The following is a 19105-nucleotide window of genomic DNA, read 5'->3' on the forward strand; positions in this document are numbered from 1 at the left end:
TTTTAGAATTATTGTGGGCTGAACAGAGGTGGCAATGAGTTGTGCTCCACTTGACCAAAAGCATTTGAGAACAGTAAAAGCAGTTTAATTATGTTCAGATGCTATGGTGATACTTGTCAGTAGAATTACCTTGGATCACTTATATTTAGAGATTAGGTTAGGATAAAATAGACAGATGGGAAATGGTGGGGAGAAGAGACCAATAAAATGCAGCCATAGTTCCAGCTCAGACCTTTAATTAATTAGCTTGGAAAAGAAATTGCTGTAGAACAGATTGGAAGATTTAAGAGAAACCTGAAATAGTTAATTTTTGCATTTAGATTAGACTTCATGGTTAGTCAGAGATTCATGGAATCCTCTTTCTCTGTTTTCACGGGTTGCTCATTAGATGCTTTAGGCTCCTTCAATACAGAGTGACACCACATTCTTTAAATGACAAAAAAAAAAAACCCCATAGGCAATTACACTGCACACAGGATGTAATTCCTTATAAACCTTTCACTAAGAAGGCAAACCTAATGAAATTGCACACGCAATGATGCTGTTACTTGAAACATGTTGGGTCATGTGCTTTCTTCCACAGCACACAGGGAAAGCAAAACATTCAGGAAAGCAAAATGTGCCAGAGGAAGAGGAGTGTAAAGGCAGTCATTTCCCTCAAACACTCCTTCCTGATCAAGCACCACAGCCTTCCGGGGGTGGATAGGGGAGAAGAGGAAAACCTAGGGGTCTCTAAAACATCATTCTCTTAAGACTGCAGGCAGATTTCTAACTGCAACCCAACAACAAATCTCATTCACAGACAGTCACAAGGGAGTAGAACATGCTCCCTAAGGGAAAAAGAAGTCCCTGGGAAGACAGAAGAGGCTCCTGCTTCCCTGCCAAAATCCTACAATCTGTACAGTATACTTGTTTCACGGTGTGAAGAAGCTAACTTAGCCCTTTTCCTGCCTCTGACAGGAAATATTTTTTAGGTTAAAACTTGCAGGATTTCTTTGTTTCAGAAAATGTGACATTAAGTTTTGAAGCTTTTGATGGCAACATGCAATTTTTTTCCCACTAATCTGAACCAACTTTGAACAAGAGATTTCTCAAGAACAAACACAGTTCTGTCGATGTCTGCCATCACCTCTTCTAAAGTTCACAATTTTACTCTAGATAGCTCAGCAAAAAGCCCAGGAAGAAATGCTTGTGGGAAACACTGTGCAACCTCGTCCCTTGAGTTCCCATGGATTTAGAGTCAGTGTTATGTGCTGGAGCTACAGTATTGCACACAGCACTTTTCTTGCCAGTGAAGCTGCCAGTGAGATGAGATAAAACTGAGGACCTGACCACTTTGTGAACAGTGTGGATCCCCAGGGCTTTTTGCAGTAATGAAGTTGTTGGCTCTAAAGCCTGTCCTGGTGCAGCTAGAGGAGAGTGTAGAAGAGAAAAGCCAAACCTCCTAGAGCAACATTCATCAGTATTGATGCAATATTTGCATAAATAATATGTTGTGAACGGCAACCATGAATCTTACATGAATTAGACTGTCATTTCAGCTCAGGCAATTAGTTTTATCTACCCAGTTTCCAAAATTCCCTGGAAATCCTCCTGTAACCTGTCAGGTGGTCATTCAAGTTAGAATTGCTAGAAAATAAGAGGGAAGAATGGCTAGGAGTGTTTCTCCCACAGAACTGTTGTGTTCATTGTCCTAAAGGCAGACACAAATCTGAAGCCTCTTCACTGCAGAGCCTGTAACCTAGAAAGAAATAAAGAAATTATTAGAGAAGATGAAACAGTGTATACATTCATTAAATACATTAGCACTTAAAATATTAAATGAAACAGCAATTATTTCCAACGGCTTTCAACTTTGTTCTTGAGAATTACATACGATTATAAGCATCTATGTACACTTAAGGAAAATTGTATACTACAAAGTGACATTAAAATTATATAATTTAATTTAATAATTTAATTACGGAGGGACTCAAGGCTCAGAGTGAAATGAGACTAAAACATAGACCAACCCATTTATGAGTCTCAGCCTGAAGAGCTTTAAACAGAGATCTAGAGGACAGCAAATCTACCTTTACTTTTTTTGTTTCCTTTTCTTAGATTGTTTAATTACAGCAGCACATAAGATTTATGAACAGTTTAAAAATGCAGGAGAAACAATCTGAAAAGACAGACAATGCCTGGTTTCTTAATTGATGTAATCTAATAAAATGAGGCAGAATTATAGTCACTATTCTTAGGAATGCTTTGGGGCAATTTTTTCAGCAGGAGTGGTTTATAAATACAGGCTCTTTTACAAATCACTGTCTCTAGGTAAACAGAGACATCCTGGGTGCATATGTTTGTTCAAGGATTGCCTGAACCCATCAGATTAGGACTTTCAGCAGCAGTAACCTGCCTTACTGGTCGAAGGGGAGCTGTCTGAGTTAAACTTAGTCCTTTACGAGTACAACAGCTGTTGTCTGGACCAAATCTGAGCAAGGAACAACAATTTCCAAAGCTAAACCCTCAGATCTTCATAGCTTGAGGACAGAACTAAGGCTTCACAGTTAACAGTTGTAATGATATCATGTGCTGATGAATGGATGTGAAATGAGACACAGAAGCTGACTAGTGACTCTGCTAAAAATATAACCAGCATTTTAATAACTATGTCAACTGACAGGTTTTTTTAAAAAAACAGAAGAAGAAAGCTCCTACACAACGCAAACACACTGTTTTTCTCATTCATCATCTTGTATTTTTGTATCAGATAATTTTTAAGGTTAACTCAAAGTGTAGATTAATCAAGTCAGGCAGATACTGCAGAGGAGAGTTTCAGCAATCATACTGTAAAGTACTGTGTTTTTATCAAGACATAGACGTAGTTTCCAAAAATACTTTTCCTATGACATCCATAGTGCTATGATCAGTAGCCCTGGCCAAGAGCTCCCATTTTCTTCCACCTCCTGCAGAGTTTTCTGAATTGCTTGCGTTTCCAACACGTCCTGGTGTCTTCAATTTGTTAAATGGGTTCTACACTTTTTACTCCAGCTTTTGTAGGGAAATTATGAAAAGCCCTCATCCAGTAGTCACCTGACCTCCAGCATGGCAGCCTTATTTAGGTTTCTTACCTTATTAGATAAAAAAAAAAGATTGGTGTTGCAAAAAACCACAAAAAATTGTGCTGTAAACAGGTACAGCATAGGAAATTGACAGAAAAAAAAGTTTTAAACATATTTTAGAGACATAGTGTTATTTGTAGAAGAAAACAAGTGGTACTGTTTTTGAGAGTTTGTTCTCTCAGATCTCCACACCAATAGCTGGTCAAGGCAACTGTGGTATATCTGCTTCACCTCTTGGTCAGAAAGACAATAAAAGATAAATGTAGAAGATGAATACTGGTACTCCCATCTGTCAGTCCAGCGTTTCATTTTGATACCATAAAAACTTCTCTGACTGCCCTGTTTGCTAAACTGGGTAGCTCCCTAATAATCCTCATAACTTAAACTAGCGCTAGCAGCAAGGACTTTATCCACTGTACATTTATCTAGGAAATATAGTATCCGAAATTAAAATTTTTAATGTTTCTTTATTTAGAAAACACAAAATGAGGATTTATCAGACCTCATATCTCTATTCTGAAATTCAGAATGACTTCTAAAAAGGAATGATTTAAGAAAAATAACAAAGTTCCATTATTTGGTGGGTTGGTACCAAGCTATTCTTGCTCCTCTATGGCATGTTAGAAGACAAGAAGGAAAAAACCTGATGGACTTCCTCAAGAGACTGAATTTGTCCTATACTGCTGTTCAGATGCTATTGACTGATGCTTAGTGGCCAATTGTGACAATCTCTTTAATTCCATCAAAACATACTTGTGTTCCCGATGACATTGCAAGCAACAAACCAATGGAGTGATAAAAAATAATCACGGCTTCTATGTCAGTGCTCACCAAAAACAGTCTGAATAGCAGTTACAGTGCTGGAATGATAAATCTCATTACTATTAAAAGAAATAGCAGTACTGGTTTTGAAGTATTATGCCTTGAATATCATTGATGTTCTAGCAGGCAGAAGATAACGTCACTCACTCTGAAAATTTCCAAATAAAGTTAGAAATGCTGATATATGAGACACAAGAATACACAAAATTTATGTAAACTCTCAATACTGAAAGTGTGTCCCTTTTAATAAATCCAACCCAACAGTTTATATCTGAGGTCTACAGCTTGAAGGTCAAAACCTAAACCTCAATCAGCTAACTACCACTGGTCTGACTCTTGAGATATGATGTGGAGCTGCAAGATCCAGCTTGTATTTGATGATTAGCAATACAAAAAGGGGAAATGATTTTAAACTAAAAGAGAATAGGTTCAGACTGGATACAAGGAAGACGTTTTTTACAATAACAGTGGTAAGGCACTGGCACAGCTGTTCCAGACGTGTGGAGGAACTCCATTCCTGAAAACATTCAAGGTCAGGTTGGAGCAGTAGCTCTGAACAACCTGGTCAAGTTGATGTCCCTGCTCATTGCTAGGGAATTGGACAGCACGACTGTCAAAAGTCCCCTCCAAACCAAATAAAACCATTATTCCGTGATGCTGCGATTTGAGTGCTCCTTGGTTTTTAACATGTTATCTCCCTCGATTTAGGTTGTTGTACCGTGTTGCACCGCTTCTGTACTTTGCTGTCCCTGCGAGGTTCATCCTGGGAGGGTGGCCAGCGAGCGTCCAGTGAGTTACTGCATCCCACCGGCCCCTCAGCTCCCAGTCACCCCACCACAGGTGCCCAACGCTCCCCTCCGCGGTGACCTCAGCCCCAGCACGGAGGGACGAAGGCGGCCGTCACCACGGGCCAAAGCCGTCACCATCCTCCGGGATGGCGAAGCACCGCTCGCACGGGGTTCATAAGCATCTCCCCGGTGACCCCCGGGGAAACGCGGGTGCATTTTGGCCCGAGCGGCCGGGGCGGCCGGCGGGAAGCTCCTCCCTGGGGGTGTAGCACAGGAAGGGGTGGCGGTCGGGGGAGTCGCGGAGCTCCGTGCGAGCCGGCGGAGTCGGCGCTGCCCGCTGTACTATGCGTGTGTCTTGTGTTACAGCCATGCTGCACATCGGCGGCCAGAGCGAGGGGCGCGGGGAGGAAAAGGCTGTTTACACAGACTGCAAACCGCCCGGGGAATAGTGCGGGAGAGGAAGTGAGCCGGGCCGCTGTCTGACTGCCCCGGCTTCCTGCTCGCTCCCTCTCACGGGCAGGCGCTCGCACACACACACACACACACACACACACACACACACACCGGCCCGAGGGGAAAAAAAAAAAGAAAAAGGGAAAACAAAACCAGGATCTCATTACTAGAGCAACAGAGAGCCCGCAGAAGACTGTCAGCATGGAGAATCAGGGAATTTTACTCAGCTCCCTCTAGACTACCAGGAGAGAGCGGAAAAGTCCCTCAGCCGCTGGGTAGGTACAAGTGCTGCTGCGCCCGCCCGGCTCCCGCAAAGTTTCGGGGAGCTGCGGGCAGGAGAAGGGGAGGCCGGCGGCGGCTGCGGGGCGGCAGCGGGGACAGCCCGCGGGAGGGAGGTGAGGCTGCCGGGCACCGCGGGGAGGGGGCTCGGAGCCCCGCTCGGGGCCGGGGAGCCCGGGGGTCCTGCCCCGGGGTCGGGCCCGGGCAGCGTGGCGGTAACGAGGCAGGAGGCGGCGGTCGGGGGGGCGGGATGCCCGAGGAGACTCCCGCCGCCGCAGGGGCCCCCGCCCCGGTGGAAGGTTTCCCCGGGGGCCCTGCCGCCCCCCGGGAGCTGCGGGTGCAGGTGAGGGGACGGACCGTGGGCGGGGGGGGGGGGGGGGGGGAAGGGGGGCAGATGCGGGAGCAGGAGCCGGAGGGTGAGGAGCGGCAGGGCCGGCAAGGAGGCGCCGGGGGTCGCGGGGAACCCCGAGACCCCGCTCCGCCCGCAGCCCCTCGGCGGTGCCGGGGCGTTTCGTGTCCCGCTCCCCGGCGGTGCCGGCTGGCGGTGCCGGGGGCTGCCCCCTCCCAGGTTACGGCGTGCGGGGCGGCGGGGGCCGCCCGGTGCCTGTCAGGGCGGCGGGGGCGCCGCGGGGTCCCCGGCGGCGCTGCGAGGCCGAGCGGGGCCCTGGAGGGCGCGGGGGGAGGGAAGGGAAGGCTCCTGCAGAAACTGCAGTAGGGGCTTTAAAAAAAGGAAAAGGAAAAAAAAAAAGTGTCGGGAGAGTTTCTGGCTTGTCTGGAAACAGCAAGACTAATTGCCATGCGCTTCCGGTTTGAAACTGGCAGCAGACAACATCTTGAAAATGAGTCACTGCAGCTCACAAAGAAACTCTGTGGTTTTCTCCCTCTCAGGTTTATATATTTGCTCCTTTTTACAGTTTCCTTTGTAGTCTTCTGCCTTTTCCCCGGACCTCCCCCCACCCTCTTTTCTTAGCCACCTCCTGCCCCCAGACCCCCTTGGCCGACGTGGATAGTTTCCACGACCAACAGAAAAAAAGAAAAACACAAAAAATGTTTGTAAGGGAAGAAAAAAAAAAAGAGAGAGAGAGAGAGGGAGAAAGGGAGAGAAAGTGGAGAGTTGTTGTTGGATCTGGCTTTGCTGAAGGTTAGAGGGACTCTGATGCTGCAGGGGGAAAAAGTTCCCTGAATTTTCCACTGGCTGCAGGAAGAGAGCCCATTTAGTCATGGCTAAGTAATGTCTGCACACACACCAACTAATCTCATTAGGAGTTTCCGTTCCCTAACACAGGAGGGTTTTGTGAAGCCCTGTCAGCCTTTCTAACGTTGCAGTTGAAAGGGAGACAAGTTACATCTTTATTTACTTAGGAGTGTAGTGCTATGACAATTTTATATCATGTAGCATCTTTTAGGTCATGAGGACTCCAAAAGTCAATCGCTGCATTTCATTTCAAGCCGAAAGTTGTGTTTGCTCATACAGACTTTAAAATTATTTCAGATTAATTTATGCATAAATATTTTCATAGGAAGAAGCATATAAATGGGGTGGCAAGATGTCTGTTATGATAAACATGTTCTATGCATGTCTGACAATTGCTTGTGATTGCAAAGTTAAAAAATTTTGAGCCAAGATACTGAGGTGATGGCCATATTTGAAAAATATATTCACCCACATAGCCTTCCTGTGGTGGTGCTTTACGAATGTAGTTTTCGAGTGATTTTATACATACCAGTTTTGATTTAGTGGTTTGTGTAATTACTTTATGATGATTTGCTTTCATAATGGTCATGAAAGAAGTCTATGTTCAGAATTACAAAGATTTTTGCCATGCCCCACCAATCTTTAAATTAGAAGCAACAACTTTTTGCGGAAAAAAATAAGTCTGGAGCAAACAAAGAGAATGGATTCTTGTTGCGAGTGGATTTTAGCTAAAAGAATTGTCGATAAATGGGAATAAAATTGTAGGCATTAGGAAGTAACACTAAGCTATTTACTTGAATTATCATGTGATAACACTAAACTAATTTGCAAATATTATGCAAAAAAATTAGTGCTTGCAGTATATCACGTGTTTACCTCCGAGGATCTGCATTATTTCCTGCACTTCTTATGTCGAAGTGGCACAGAAAAGTTCTTCATTTACATCACTTCACAGAGGACTTCTTATTAGTGGATTAGTGACACAATCTCCAGACACAGATGTCTCTTGATTTTCTAGCGGGGCAGTGAAGAATTTTTGGAATTGTGTACAAACCAGACAATGCCTAATCTCTGTCTCAATCAAATGCAGCCATCAGGAAGTGAGGGATTCTTTTTCAGTTTTGGAGGTTTGTTTCTTTTGTAAAATTCTCAGTTTTAGAGAAAGAAGTGCAATGCTGGACATAGTGTTCAAAAACCTGTTGAATATGTTATGGAGCGGTTAGTGTGGTGTATGGCACCAAAACTTACTGAGGAGTGTTTCCTGGCTCTCACTGTCTCTCTCTGAATTATGGACAATAAATTGTTCACTTATTGTGGTAAATATTGCTGGGATTTCATGTGCTGTCTACTGAATCAGAGTAGATGAAGCACACACACATTCATACATACTTACATATATATATATATATATATATATATATATAGATAGATAGATAGATAGATATAGTTTATCCACACTCTATAAGTTTTATATGTTGTGTTTGTTTGAGATAAGTGTAAAACATCTTGATGTCCTCAGGAAAACAGATGTAGTAGTAGTGTACTTCCTGTTGTGTGTTCTGTGGATTTGAAAGGCTGAATGAGAAGTAATCTGTAGATGTGTTAAAAACACAGCTGTCCTGTCTGGAATAGAAAAAAAAATTCCAGCTATCATGTAATGCATGATAGTTTCCACTCAAATAATAAAAAAAATTAAAGGTGCTTTTATTGTAAATATAATTTTATTATTCATGTGTCTAAATATGTGTTAGGAGTATATATTGTCTGCTCAGTATTACAATCATTGCTTACATCTCGATTTTTCCTAATGAACTCTGTGAGTTGTTCCTAAAAAGAAAAAACCCACGGGCTTATATCCTTTCTAATATCACTGACTCCTCCTAGATGCAACAGCTGAAATAAGCAACTCAGTCTCAGGGGAGAAACTCAGCTACAGCCTTCCTTGTAACTGTTGTAACACCACTCACATGGACACTTTCATATGTAGAAACAAAAATGTATTTTGTTTTATTCATTAGCGGTTCTCAGTGCTTACTGATACACAGTGGTTCTTTGCTCCTGCTACTTAATGTTATTTCATTAAACTTAAGCCATGGGAACAAATCAAGCATATCACTCCAAAGACTGAAGTATTTCCCCTTTGCTGAGCATAAAATCCAGTTATGTAAACTTTGCCTTCTTCTTGTAGTGCCCTTCTTGGGATGGAGGTATTCATGGCAGAGTTATTCTTAGGGGCAGCTATTATTGCTCAAGTGAACACAAATATTGGTGAAAAACTGGTTCTGAAGACTTAGCACAGAATGAAAGTCAATTTTCAGGTTTGCCAGGGTGCACAGAGCTTGTTGCTTGCTCTGAGGCTCGTATGTTTGCATGTAGGAAGGTAGCTATGGGCAACACAGACACTGTACAACACGTACACAGAGCTGCACAGAAAATACAAATCTTAGCCTTGGGAATGCAGTCACATGACAACATGTTGCTTCAGAAGAAAGAAATAGGTATCAAAATAAACAGACATTTGGCTACTGAAGATAAGGGAGTGCGGAATAGGGGTGGGAGCACCAACACATAGTTACTTGTGATGCGTGTATTTATTAAAAAGGATTTTAACTAGTGTGTTGGTGACATCATTTAAAATTTGTAAGTTCATGTAGTCACCATTAGCTCTCTGAGTGGTTCTCTGCCATAATGCTAAATAACCTGAGATAATAAAGAACTGATAAATTAGCTAGTACTTCCTATAAAGATAGGGCAGGTTGGACTCCTTTGTGCAGTGAGGCGATTTATCAGTCCATGGCTTTCTTCTGGTGGAGGTGGCTGCAGTGCACAGCACGCCTGGATGCTGCTGCTGGAAACCATTTTGGAGCTGTGACACTGATTATAGGACAGTTATCCTGGGCCAGTTTCAAAGAGCACTGTTGGTTTTGAGCTGCTGTCTGTGCTTGGTAACCACACCCAATGGCTCATGCCACAGGCTGTCACTGACGGGCCGTGGAAGTGTTGTTGTATCCTTGGGTTGATTCACCGTGGCTTTCTCCCCGGTGTCTCCCACAATAAGGAATCTCATCGTCTTGAATCATTAGACAGATGTTTACTTCATCTGTGGCTTGTTAAATGAATCAATGAGTATTCTGGAGGCTATTGAGAGCTCTTGAAAGACCGAATATGTCCGTTCTCGTGTTGAAGTATTTTGTTGAATAATGAACGATTAAAGATCTAGTCCTGATTTTGAGGAGAATGTCAAGGTGTAGGCACAGGAAGTCCGTCTCACTGCACCACAAAATTCAAGGCTGCATGGATGGAAACAAAGCAGATGAAGCACAAAGTGCTTCTCAGCTGTGCACTTCAGAAAAAGAAATTAATCTTTGTCCTTAAAACTTTCTTTAATGCATTGTGATTTTATGTGCAATTATATCACATTTCAGGTTCTTATGGGTTTGTTGGTAAGAGTGGATTTTAATTTAAAAGCTCTTTTAAGGAGACTTTCAGCTTTTCCAAAAGCAAGAACTAAAGAAAACACCTGCCAATGAGCATGGATACAAAAATATCACAAAGACACTACTTTGCTGCTAATTCAGTGCCAGTTAATAACTGTATAGTCAGTTCAGCACTTTTATTTTTTTGTGAATACTGTGGTAGTTTTTTTGCACTACCAAAATATACTCTGGAGCTGTTGATGTGCTTGATGGGTGCAATTCCTGGGTAGTAGCTCATATTATACCAGACAACTAAATATTTAAGTAATATTTTAAAGTTATATGGCAGCTAAGAATATAGGAGGCCAATTTTGCCATGCCTTAGGCAGGGACAACTCAGCTGAAAATGATAGGGGATTTTTTGCTGTTATGGAGTTCTCAACACCATGTCTGATTTTCAGCTGCTTGCTCAAGTAGCATTGCTGTGATTGTCTACAGCAGTGGGGTTTGTCCTTCTTGTATCTGTGGATCCATAATTATTTCTGAGCAGTTGTGCCCACAGTGGTGGTGCTGCAGTGCTTCTGCCTCACTGTGAGGAGGAAGGTCCACTGACCCCTGCATTCATGGGCCAAGTGTTGAAAACTGTTCAGCTGTATGATGGCAGTTACAGACATGACACCTATGGACTTCTAAGATAAATATCAATCAACTATGTAAAGAAAGGTTTTTGAAGACTATAGCATGTGGTCTGTCCACATCTGAGCAGTTAGAGACAGCTCAGGATCTTCAGGACAAGAGTCTCTGTAGGAAGCCACAAACTTACTTTGTTTTGATCTTTTAAAGCACTTATTTACCTTTGAGTGTGTCAGCACTTCTGTTAATGCACTGAGACTAGCTGCGTGTCAGATGTAACTAAGGCACTGCAGTGGCTCTTGCTTGCTCTGTGAAGGGTCCTCCGAGTCTTCCATAGCTCTAAATTTTGCAGTGTCAGGATGTACTGTGTGAATGATACTGCCCATTCCATGGCTTCCCCCACACCTATTTCAGAGAGTCATTTCAGTCACGTCTGTGTCTCTGCTTTCCAATTTACTACCCAATATTTGAAGATTCAGAATGTAACTTGGATCATCTTTGCAGATACCAGTTTACTACATGTTAATGTGTTTTGGCTCTTGTGCAAGCAACACTGTCTTAGTTTTTTGAGCTTTAAAGTATACAATTTTCTTATCTTGTGGCTCCTAACTTGCAGATCATTTGAAGTACTATGAGGGGAAAACTCATGTCTTACACATTGACTTTTATTTTTCATTGTTATTAAATTATGTAATGAATAATACATAATTTTTATGAATATTACCAATCATGCAAAATTGGTAAAAGCTTTCTAGGCTCTAACCTAAGTATTAAGTATTAATACTATTTTACACAATGGGTCTTTTTCTGAAAACATTAGTGAATGAGCAAAAATGTTTGTGTAAAAGATGCTTTTGCAGTTGTACACAAAAGCATAGACTTGGATTAAATCCTTCATCTAAAGGATCTAAATGTTTTTAATCAAATGTCCTCCTATAGGCTTCCCATCCTTATTTTGCAACACAGCTGATAGTTCATCTGGAAGACAGATTTCTGTTCCACATCCATTTGCCTCTAATGTGGTGACAGCACCTCTTTACTACCTCTCTGTATATTTCTTCTTTTTTGTTGTTGTTTTTTTAAATGAAAATTGATCAGATGTGTTTCAATTTAGGCTTTTTGAGAAGGAAGCTAATGTGTGTTATTGTTTTTAAATGTTTATGTTGTGGTAGTGTTGAGTGGCCTTTGCTATATCAAGTCACAATACAGCACAAACAAAAAAAATTATAGACTGAAGAACCACCATTATCTCTTCCCAGCAATTAACAGTAGTTGATGTGAAGAAACAATCTTTAAAAAGCATTTAGAAAATAAGAACAAATTCCTTTTGCAACTCAGTTGAATCTGGAGAAAGTTGACTACCTTCAGAGAATTTCTTCCATGCTGCACTAACATAGCTGAGATGGGAATGTGGGTTTAGATTCTGGATTTAGACCTCTGTGAAGTCTGGTGACTCAGAGCAGACTCAGAGCAAGTGGCGTGTGTGGTCAGTTCAGCAAACTGTGAGTGTGGAATAGGGCTGGCATAGAAAGTATGACTGCAGCACTCCTTCAGTACTGCCACTTGAGGGATAAAAACCCTTACAGAACAGAGCAGTTCGATTCCCTGGGAGCAGGGCACAATAATGCTGACTGTGCAGTCTCATCCAAGTTGAGAAGAGGGAATAGAGTCTTTGCATTTTATTTACATGTGTAATTTTATACAGGATTCAATAGGACAAGATACAAGTCAAAACAGTGGCTGTTACGTATCCTGAGCAGCAGAGACATTGACAAACCAGTTGGTGCATTGATGTCACTTCAAAACACGTGCAATCTGAGCACTCTGCACACAGCACAGTTTGCTGTAATCATTGAAATAGTGTCTCATTTGTCTCTCATTCATAGTTTGCAGCAGCTGTGGGAATTAGTTTAAGCACACGGGACACAGTACAGGGGAGTGACAAACAGATCTTCTCCTGGCTGAGATCTTATGTATTCTACAATACATTCTGTGTGTTTTCCGGTGTTTAACAAATGAAGTTAGGGGAAATCTGTAGCTGTGACCTGCAGGTCCTTGTTGGTGTAGTAGGCAAGTGAATAATGTTAGAAGATTAAAATATTTTAGTTAGGTTTTGGTTTAGCTTAGTGCATGGTAAACACACAGAAGTTTGATTAGCACTGAGAAGAATAGCAGATCTTTGAGATTTTTATGTGTAAGAATAGTTCTTAGTTTATGTTTTTACTAAAAGATAATAAATAATAATAAGTATAAATAATATAATATTATAATAATATAATAATAAAATAATATAATAATAAGAAATAATAATAACAATACAGACCTTGACTAGTGCTGTGACTCGTTGCTCATTTTTTATGGCTAAGGAACTTAGACTCTGACTTGTGCTCCAAAACCTACTGCAATAGAGTTAATGTTTTGGGAAGAAACTGTCCAAGTAAAATGATTCTGTATTTGTAGGTTACCATCTGCTGAATTGTTTTACACCATTTTTGGTATAATGCTGTAACTGACTCCCCCTGCAACATGACAATATGCAGGTAACCCTGAATGTTATTTAATAGTTCAATGGCTCATTTTGCTAATCCAGCAAATTCTGAAAATCCAGTTTGCATGGTAAGGCAAGTCTGACTACCAGTCTATGCTGCAATGATCTTGCTGTGCTTCAGGTTTCATGAAAATTGCCAGCCATCTTGGTTTTCCTTAACAGAGCTCCAAGGACTGTTTCCTGTCCTTTTGGCCAGTTTCCTCTCTGCTCACAGCATGAAAAATACCTGCTTTTTAATCTGAGTTTTAGTCTAGGAAAAATCAGTGGCAAGGGGAAGATTAGTTTAAACATCTGAATATGAAATGTATTAAAGCAGCATTTGAGACAGCAGATAGTAATAGTACACAATTTAACATATTAGAGCTGCTGAATGAGTTACAAAGCATTTGGTCTGTTGTTGCAAAATTGAAAATTTTAATACTTTGTTTAAAGAAGGGAGTGGAGATAAAACATTTACATTTGGGAATAATCATCTCTTGGTATATTAAGTAAACTTTCAGAATAGCTGCTGTTCCTGGAGGTTGGAACCTCTTCTTCAGCTCTGGAAACATCAGAAATTTTATATGGGACAGTCAAGTAATCATGATCTGTGTCCTACTGATGCCGACAAGAATATAAGAGGAAGCCATATGGGAAAAATAAACATATAGGACTGGTTTTGAAAGCAGGAGTCCCTCAGATTGCAGTGTAGCATGTTGCCAGCGTGCCACAGATGTGCACCACATGAGCAGACAGAAAGCGGTGTGAGGAGTCTGCACTCATTTTATGTCTGTCCCAAGGTGAAGGGTTGGAGCCATTACGGATTTATGTAGTTTTGTTTATGGCTAGCTTTAGAAATAATTGAGCAGGTTATTTTTTAAGCCTTCACAGGGAAGCAACTAGCTATGTTTCCTCCTGCTGAGGGCTTTTATTCCAGTGGGATTAAAACTGTTTCTTGAACTGCATCCTTACAGAAAATGTGAAAACACTCGTGTTGTAGAGGCGGTGTCATCACACCTCTGCTTGGCAGGCAACAAGTCCTTTGTTTTATTATTTTGGAGATTGCAGAACTTTCTTCCTTTGGACATCTGCCTCCGCTTTTCTTTGACTTAGGTAAAAAAATTAAAAACTGCAAACACTGTATTACCAAATGTACCTACTTGAAGCATTAGTGGACATATGTGTGAGTGCTTTCTTCTCTGAGGTGGAACTTGATATTATTCCTGAATATTTTGTGAGATTTTGCTGCTGTCTTTTTTGTGTTGCTCTTTACCACGGGGGTCTGTTTATTTTTTTTAAACGTGCTGGGCCATAACAGTGGGTATTCTTGCCTGAGAAGGAGACCTTGTAAATTTTTACTGTAAATAATCTTTTTAATTAGAATTTAAAGTAAAAAGATGACTGTTATGCTGGAGTAGCAGAGTAGTCATACCTTGTATGACTCTGTTGAGTAGATCGTCCAGCAAAACCCTCTGTGTTTTTTTGGCACATCCTTAAACCAGTCTGTGTTTGTGTGGCAATATTACTGTAGTTTTGCAGTAAGTTGGAGCTTGTGCGCTGGGGCACCCCTGTGGCTTTCTCTAATGTTTCCACTGGGTGGTGCTGCAGGAATTCCTTTTTTTTTTTTTTTTTTTTTTTTTTTTTTTTTTTTTTTTGCTTGAATCTGCATTTCCCAGAAAGACGCCTCTAAAATATAATAGGAGGAAGTCCTGATTTAGAAAGTTTTTGCAGTTTCAACACAATGGAAGGACTTGGAGGATGCTCTGACAGGAAATGTCCTGGTTGCTGGATGTGGAAAAAGTACCAGCATACTGTATCATACACACAGTCGGTTCCCTAAAGTGTCCTGGGTATGGATTGCACCACTAGTTTGATTTATTACCTTTAATAGAGAAAGTTCTGCATCAAATGAAATCAGGTATATTTACACACTTAGTTCAGAGCTTATTTTTTCAAGCCAAATTAAATTAGCAGTAAGATCTCCTTTGATGAATATATGAAAGCTTTCTGAGTAAACAAATGGATATTTGTTTTTTCTCTTTTCTGGCAGAATCACTAACTCCTCACCAACCACATCCTATTTATCACCCTTGAAGCATCTCTGTTGAGAAATAAAGTGTTAGGATTGACTCAGCTTTTTCTTTCAAATAGTTCTGAGCAAACATTTGGGCAGATTTGGCAATTGTCTTTAACTTCTCATGATATGGTCATAGTTATACAGATGAATTTTCAGTGAAAAATGTTATGGCTGACTAATTTTTAAATTATTTTAGGAAAGTTCCTTTTTTTTTGGCCGACACTCTTGCTTCTGTAATTAGATGAAAAACTCGTGTACTTCAATTTTTTAATAAAAACTAAAATGAAAAATAGAAGAATTGTCCTAGAGGCTTTATAAGCTCTTAAACTTTTCATATTGACATTCACTTTAGAATTGTTTTTAGGATTTATATAGACACTACCTTATTTTGTATTTTTTGTTGTATATACTCTTTGATATTTTATATAGCATGGAATTTATATATGGAATTGTTTTGCCAATTTCCAGCAAGAGTTTTTTTTTAATCAATTTTAAACTGTTTATTTTCTAAGTATTAATGGACTTTAAAAGTAATTCAGTTAAGTAAAACAATCTCCATTTCTATTATTGAGAAATGGTGGTTAGAAAATAATGGCAAAACAGCCACATTATTGCACATGGTATTGCAGCAGCCATCTCAAGGGTTAAAATGAACTTGAGACACTTAGAAAAATAAAACCAGAGCTGCTATTACAAACTGGGACAGATGTAGGAGGCCAGGTTTCCTGTGGCCCATTTTCCAGTTTCCTGGCTGCAACCTGCAGAAATAAAGGAAGCCAAATGCTAACGTGAATGAGAAACTAACAATACCCCGCGTCACGCTGCTCGGAGAAACGTGCTGGACGGAATTAGGATACAAAAGCAGAAAATGGACACACAAAAAATGTACACACGTTCTCCAGAGTAGCTGAAATGGTAAAAAAGGGCATCTGTTACTGAGAAATGCTGTGTGCTTGCAAAAGCACCCACGTGCCTGTAAAGGAAATATAAGTGGAGGTGTGTGCCTGCTGTGATGGGGCATACAAAAAGGAGCTGGATCTTTTGCAGCTGCTTTGGCTACAGAAGGAATCAGCAGTTTCTTCATATGCTAAGGGAAATTAATTTCCCTGCTCTGACTCAGCCTCTTAATCCTTTTCATGTATATGTCTGATCACCATCTTTCTGTGACTACCTACATGGCATAATGCTGGCTAACACCTTTTATGTCTTCCTGTTTTAATTGGTCACCAGCTGGTTTTTTTCAGCCTCTGGGCACCCCAGCCAGTCTGTCCCACTCAGCTGTCCCTCCTCTGCTCTAAGTCCCCCGACCTGGTTTATAGCTCAGGCTCCCAGATGTTGTTCCTTTGCAGACCCTCTAAAGCAAAAGGGACTGGTTTTGATCCTAACGCCTGGAGGGAATTCCTGGTATTAGCCTTCAAAACTTGTTCAATCAGTATTGATTGTCCACGATCAGCAGTTTCTCTCTATTTTAGAAAGGCTGTAGGGGAGCTAACATGGAGAAAAAAATCCAAGTAGGAAACCTGGACTACTTGGGAGAGCTGATCTGTGTTACAGCTGTAACATAGTTGTGTGGAAGCTAAGGACTTCTGCAGAAGTCCTGAATTGCTACAGAGCTGCTTTCCAGCTTTTTGCCTTTTACATGTGGCTTTTCCCGTGCAGGAGTCCTACAAAACTTAATGCTTCAAGGACTATCCTGCTTATCTCACAGTTTATGTCATAAATCTTTCTGATACTGAGATTTTGGTTAGCTAGATTTGTCTCTGAGCCTCATGGTTTTCTACCGCTTTGACTTAAGATGCCTTGCTTATTTTATTTTGCCCAGCAGGTTAATAACTGTATTTTTGAATCTTAATACTGCCTTACTGACTGACATTTTGTCACATGGAATTTCATATTGTATTGTCTTGTTAAAAAAAGAAAAAGCCTGTGCAGCTCATCAGCACATATATGATCATGTCTTAACTGTTTCTAGTGTAACTTGCATAATGTTTTCAAAGTGGTTTTTTCATGCTGGTTGAAGCCAGTCTTCATATGCTAAAGGGAGAGAGAGTATTTGGCATGTAGGCCCTTTGCCTAGGTGAGGAATTTGGGTAGACCCTTTACAGGAACATCATCTCTCAGATGGTACACTTTGCTCTGTGGATGTCCCTGTCCATTTCCATTATCCTCTTCAGGGAGAGCTTGTGTTGACTCTGCTGCTGCTTCAAGTTTAGGCATTTCTGTTAGTCCCTCAGTTTGGTTGAAATAGGAGCAGAATTATCAGCACAGATACTCTATTTGCTGCCTCCTGGCATCAGACCTAAACTTAAAATTTGGTGTGTGGAGGGCATGTTGTATCACACTGATGATGCAGTTGCTAAGGTTTGTGTGGGGGGAAGCACATTGTGAGGAATGTAAATTGCTAATGCAGATGGTGTCAGTGTGGTTCCCTGTCACCGCTGCCAGAGAAATGGATTTTCAGAAAACTCAGTCCTGAAATACCATTTTGCTGTCTAACACAGCATTTCCAAGTATAATTTCTTCTAACTATGCCCGTGATTATTTGTATCAGCAGTAGTGGAAGTGATCACAAAGTAAAATTACTAGGCTATCTAGGTCAGGTCAAACTAGCAAATTTTGTTTCATGGCTTAGAAAGCATCTTTGACTGTCAAATGCATTGTATAAATATTTAAAAAATGGTAAGATGGCAAAATCAGATATGTCAGAATTAATGGATTAAAAAATTGTCTCTTTTGTCTGTATGAATTTTGATTGGGCTTTCCATGACACAGGATATATGTTTCTAACATGGGTTGTGTTTCTCATTCTGTACCATTGATACATGTGACTACTAAATAAGGGGTTTTTAAAAACTATTTTTTTCTGCTAATCCATGTAATTCAGTATGTGGTCCCATGTATTATTTATTGCTCTGCATTCAAATCTTGTACTGAACACAGAAGTAAGAGGAATATTTATTCTTACTATTTAATAATGAGTTGAATGAAATGTGGTCACTGTAGCAAGTGACCACATCCTAACAACCCTTTCTGTCAAAGTAAGGCAAGACACTGAATTGAATAAATGAAATAAAATGAAATAAAAATGAAATAAATGAAATAAATGAAATAAAATGTTTTCTGAAGATCTGCAACTCCTCGCAATTAATCATGATTTCTAATACAGGTACCAGATTTTTGGTTGAATTACATGTCTTCTAATAAATCCAGTACATCTGTTGTGATTCTCTTGCTTGACCACTCAAATTAGGCCCTGTGTGGCCATTCTGTCCTCCCAAGGGGACAGTTAGTGCCTTGTGGAATCCAAAACAGTTCCCATAGAGAAAGGCAGGTTAATACTTCTGTTGGCCTGTTTGGAAATTAAATATTTTGTATCAGTTAAAAAATCCTGTCACTGCAGAATCTTAGATTTTTCTGTTGTTGTGGGCAGAATGGGAGTTTGCCATAGGCAGAATGGGAGCTTCAGACAAAGTTTATTAGAGAAGTCTTCCCTCTGAGTCATGGGGTGCAGAAGGGACCCCTTTACTTTCCAAACTCCTTCTCAGAGATGACTCCAGGCAGAGCATCCTCCTACAACTATTCCCCTGCAAATCACATTTGATAGAATGGAAATGAGATTAACACCAGTTTACCAAATTCAAGAAATCTGAGATTTTACTTCATATATACTTAGACCAAGGCTTCTGTTGTAGGTAGTTACAGCTGTGAATATTCAGTGTGACTCAGACCTGCACACCTCAAGTTTGGTGGCTCGAAGAGTAGGACCGTACAATCAGTGATCAGCTGAAAATGTAATTAGCATGATTTGCCA

General features: G+C 40.7%; 1 protein-coding gene across 1 annotated transcript in view; it reads left to right on the forward strand.

The window, feature by feature from the left end:
* Nucleotides 1-4986: 4986 nt before the first annotated feature.
* Nucleotides 4987-19105, forward strand: part of ELK3 (ETS transcription factor ELK3) — a 37236-nt gene continuing 23117 nt past the window's right edge. The window contains exon 1 of the mRNA XM_038154796.1: nucleotides 4987-5442. The gene's annotated coding sequence lies outside the window, so the exon portion shown is untranslated. The remainder of the gene's footprint in view (nucleotides 5443-19105) is intronic.

Source organism: Motacilla alba, chromosome 1A, assembly GCF_015832195.1.
Source record: "Motacilla alba alba isolate MOTALB_02 chromosome 1A, Motacilla_alba_V1.0_pri, whole genome shotgun sequence".
NCBI lineage: Eukaryota > Metazoa > Chordata > Aves > Passeriformes > Motacillidae > Motacilla > Motacilla alba.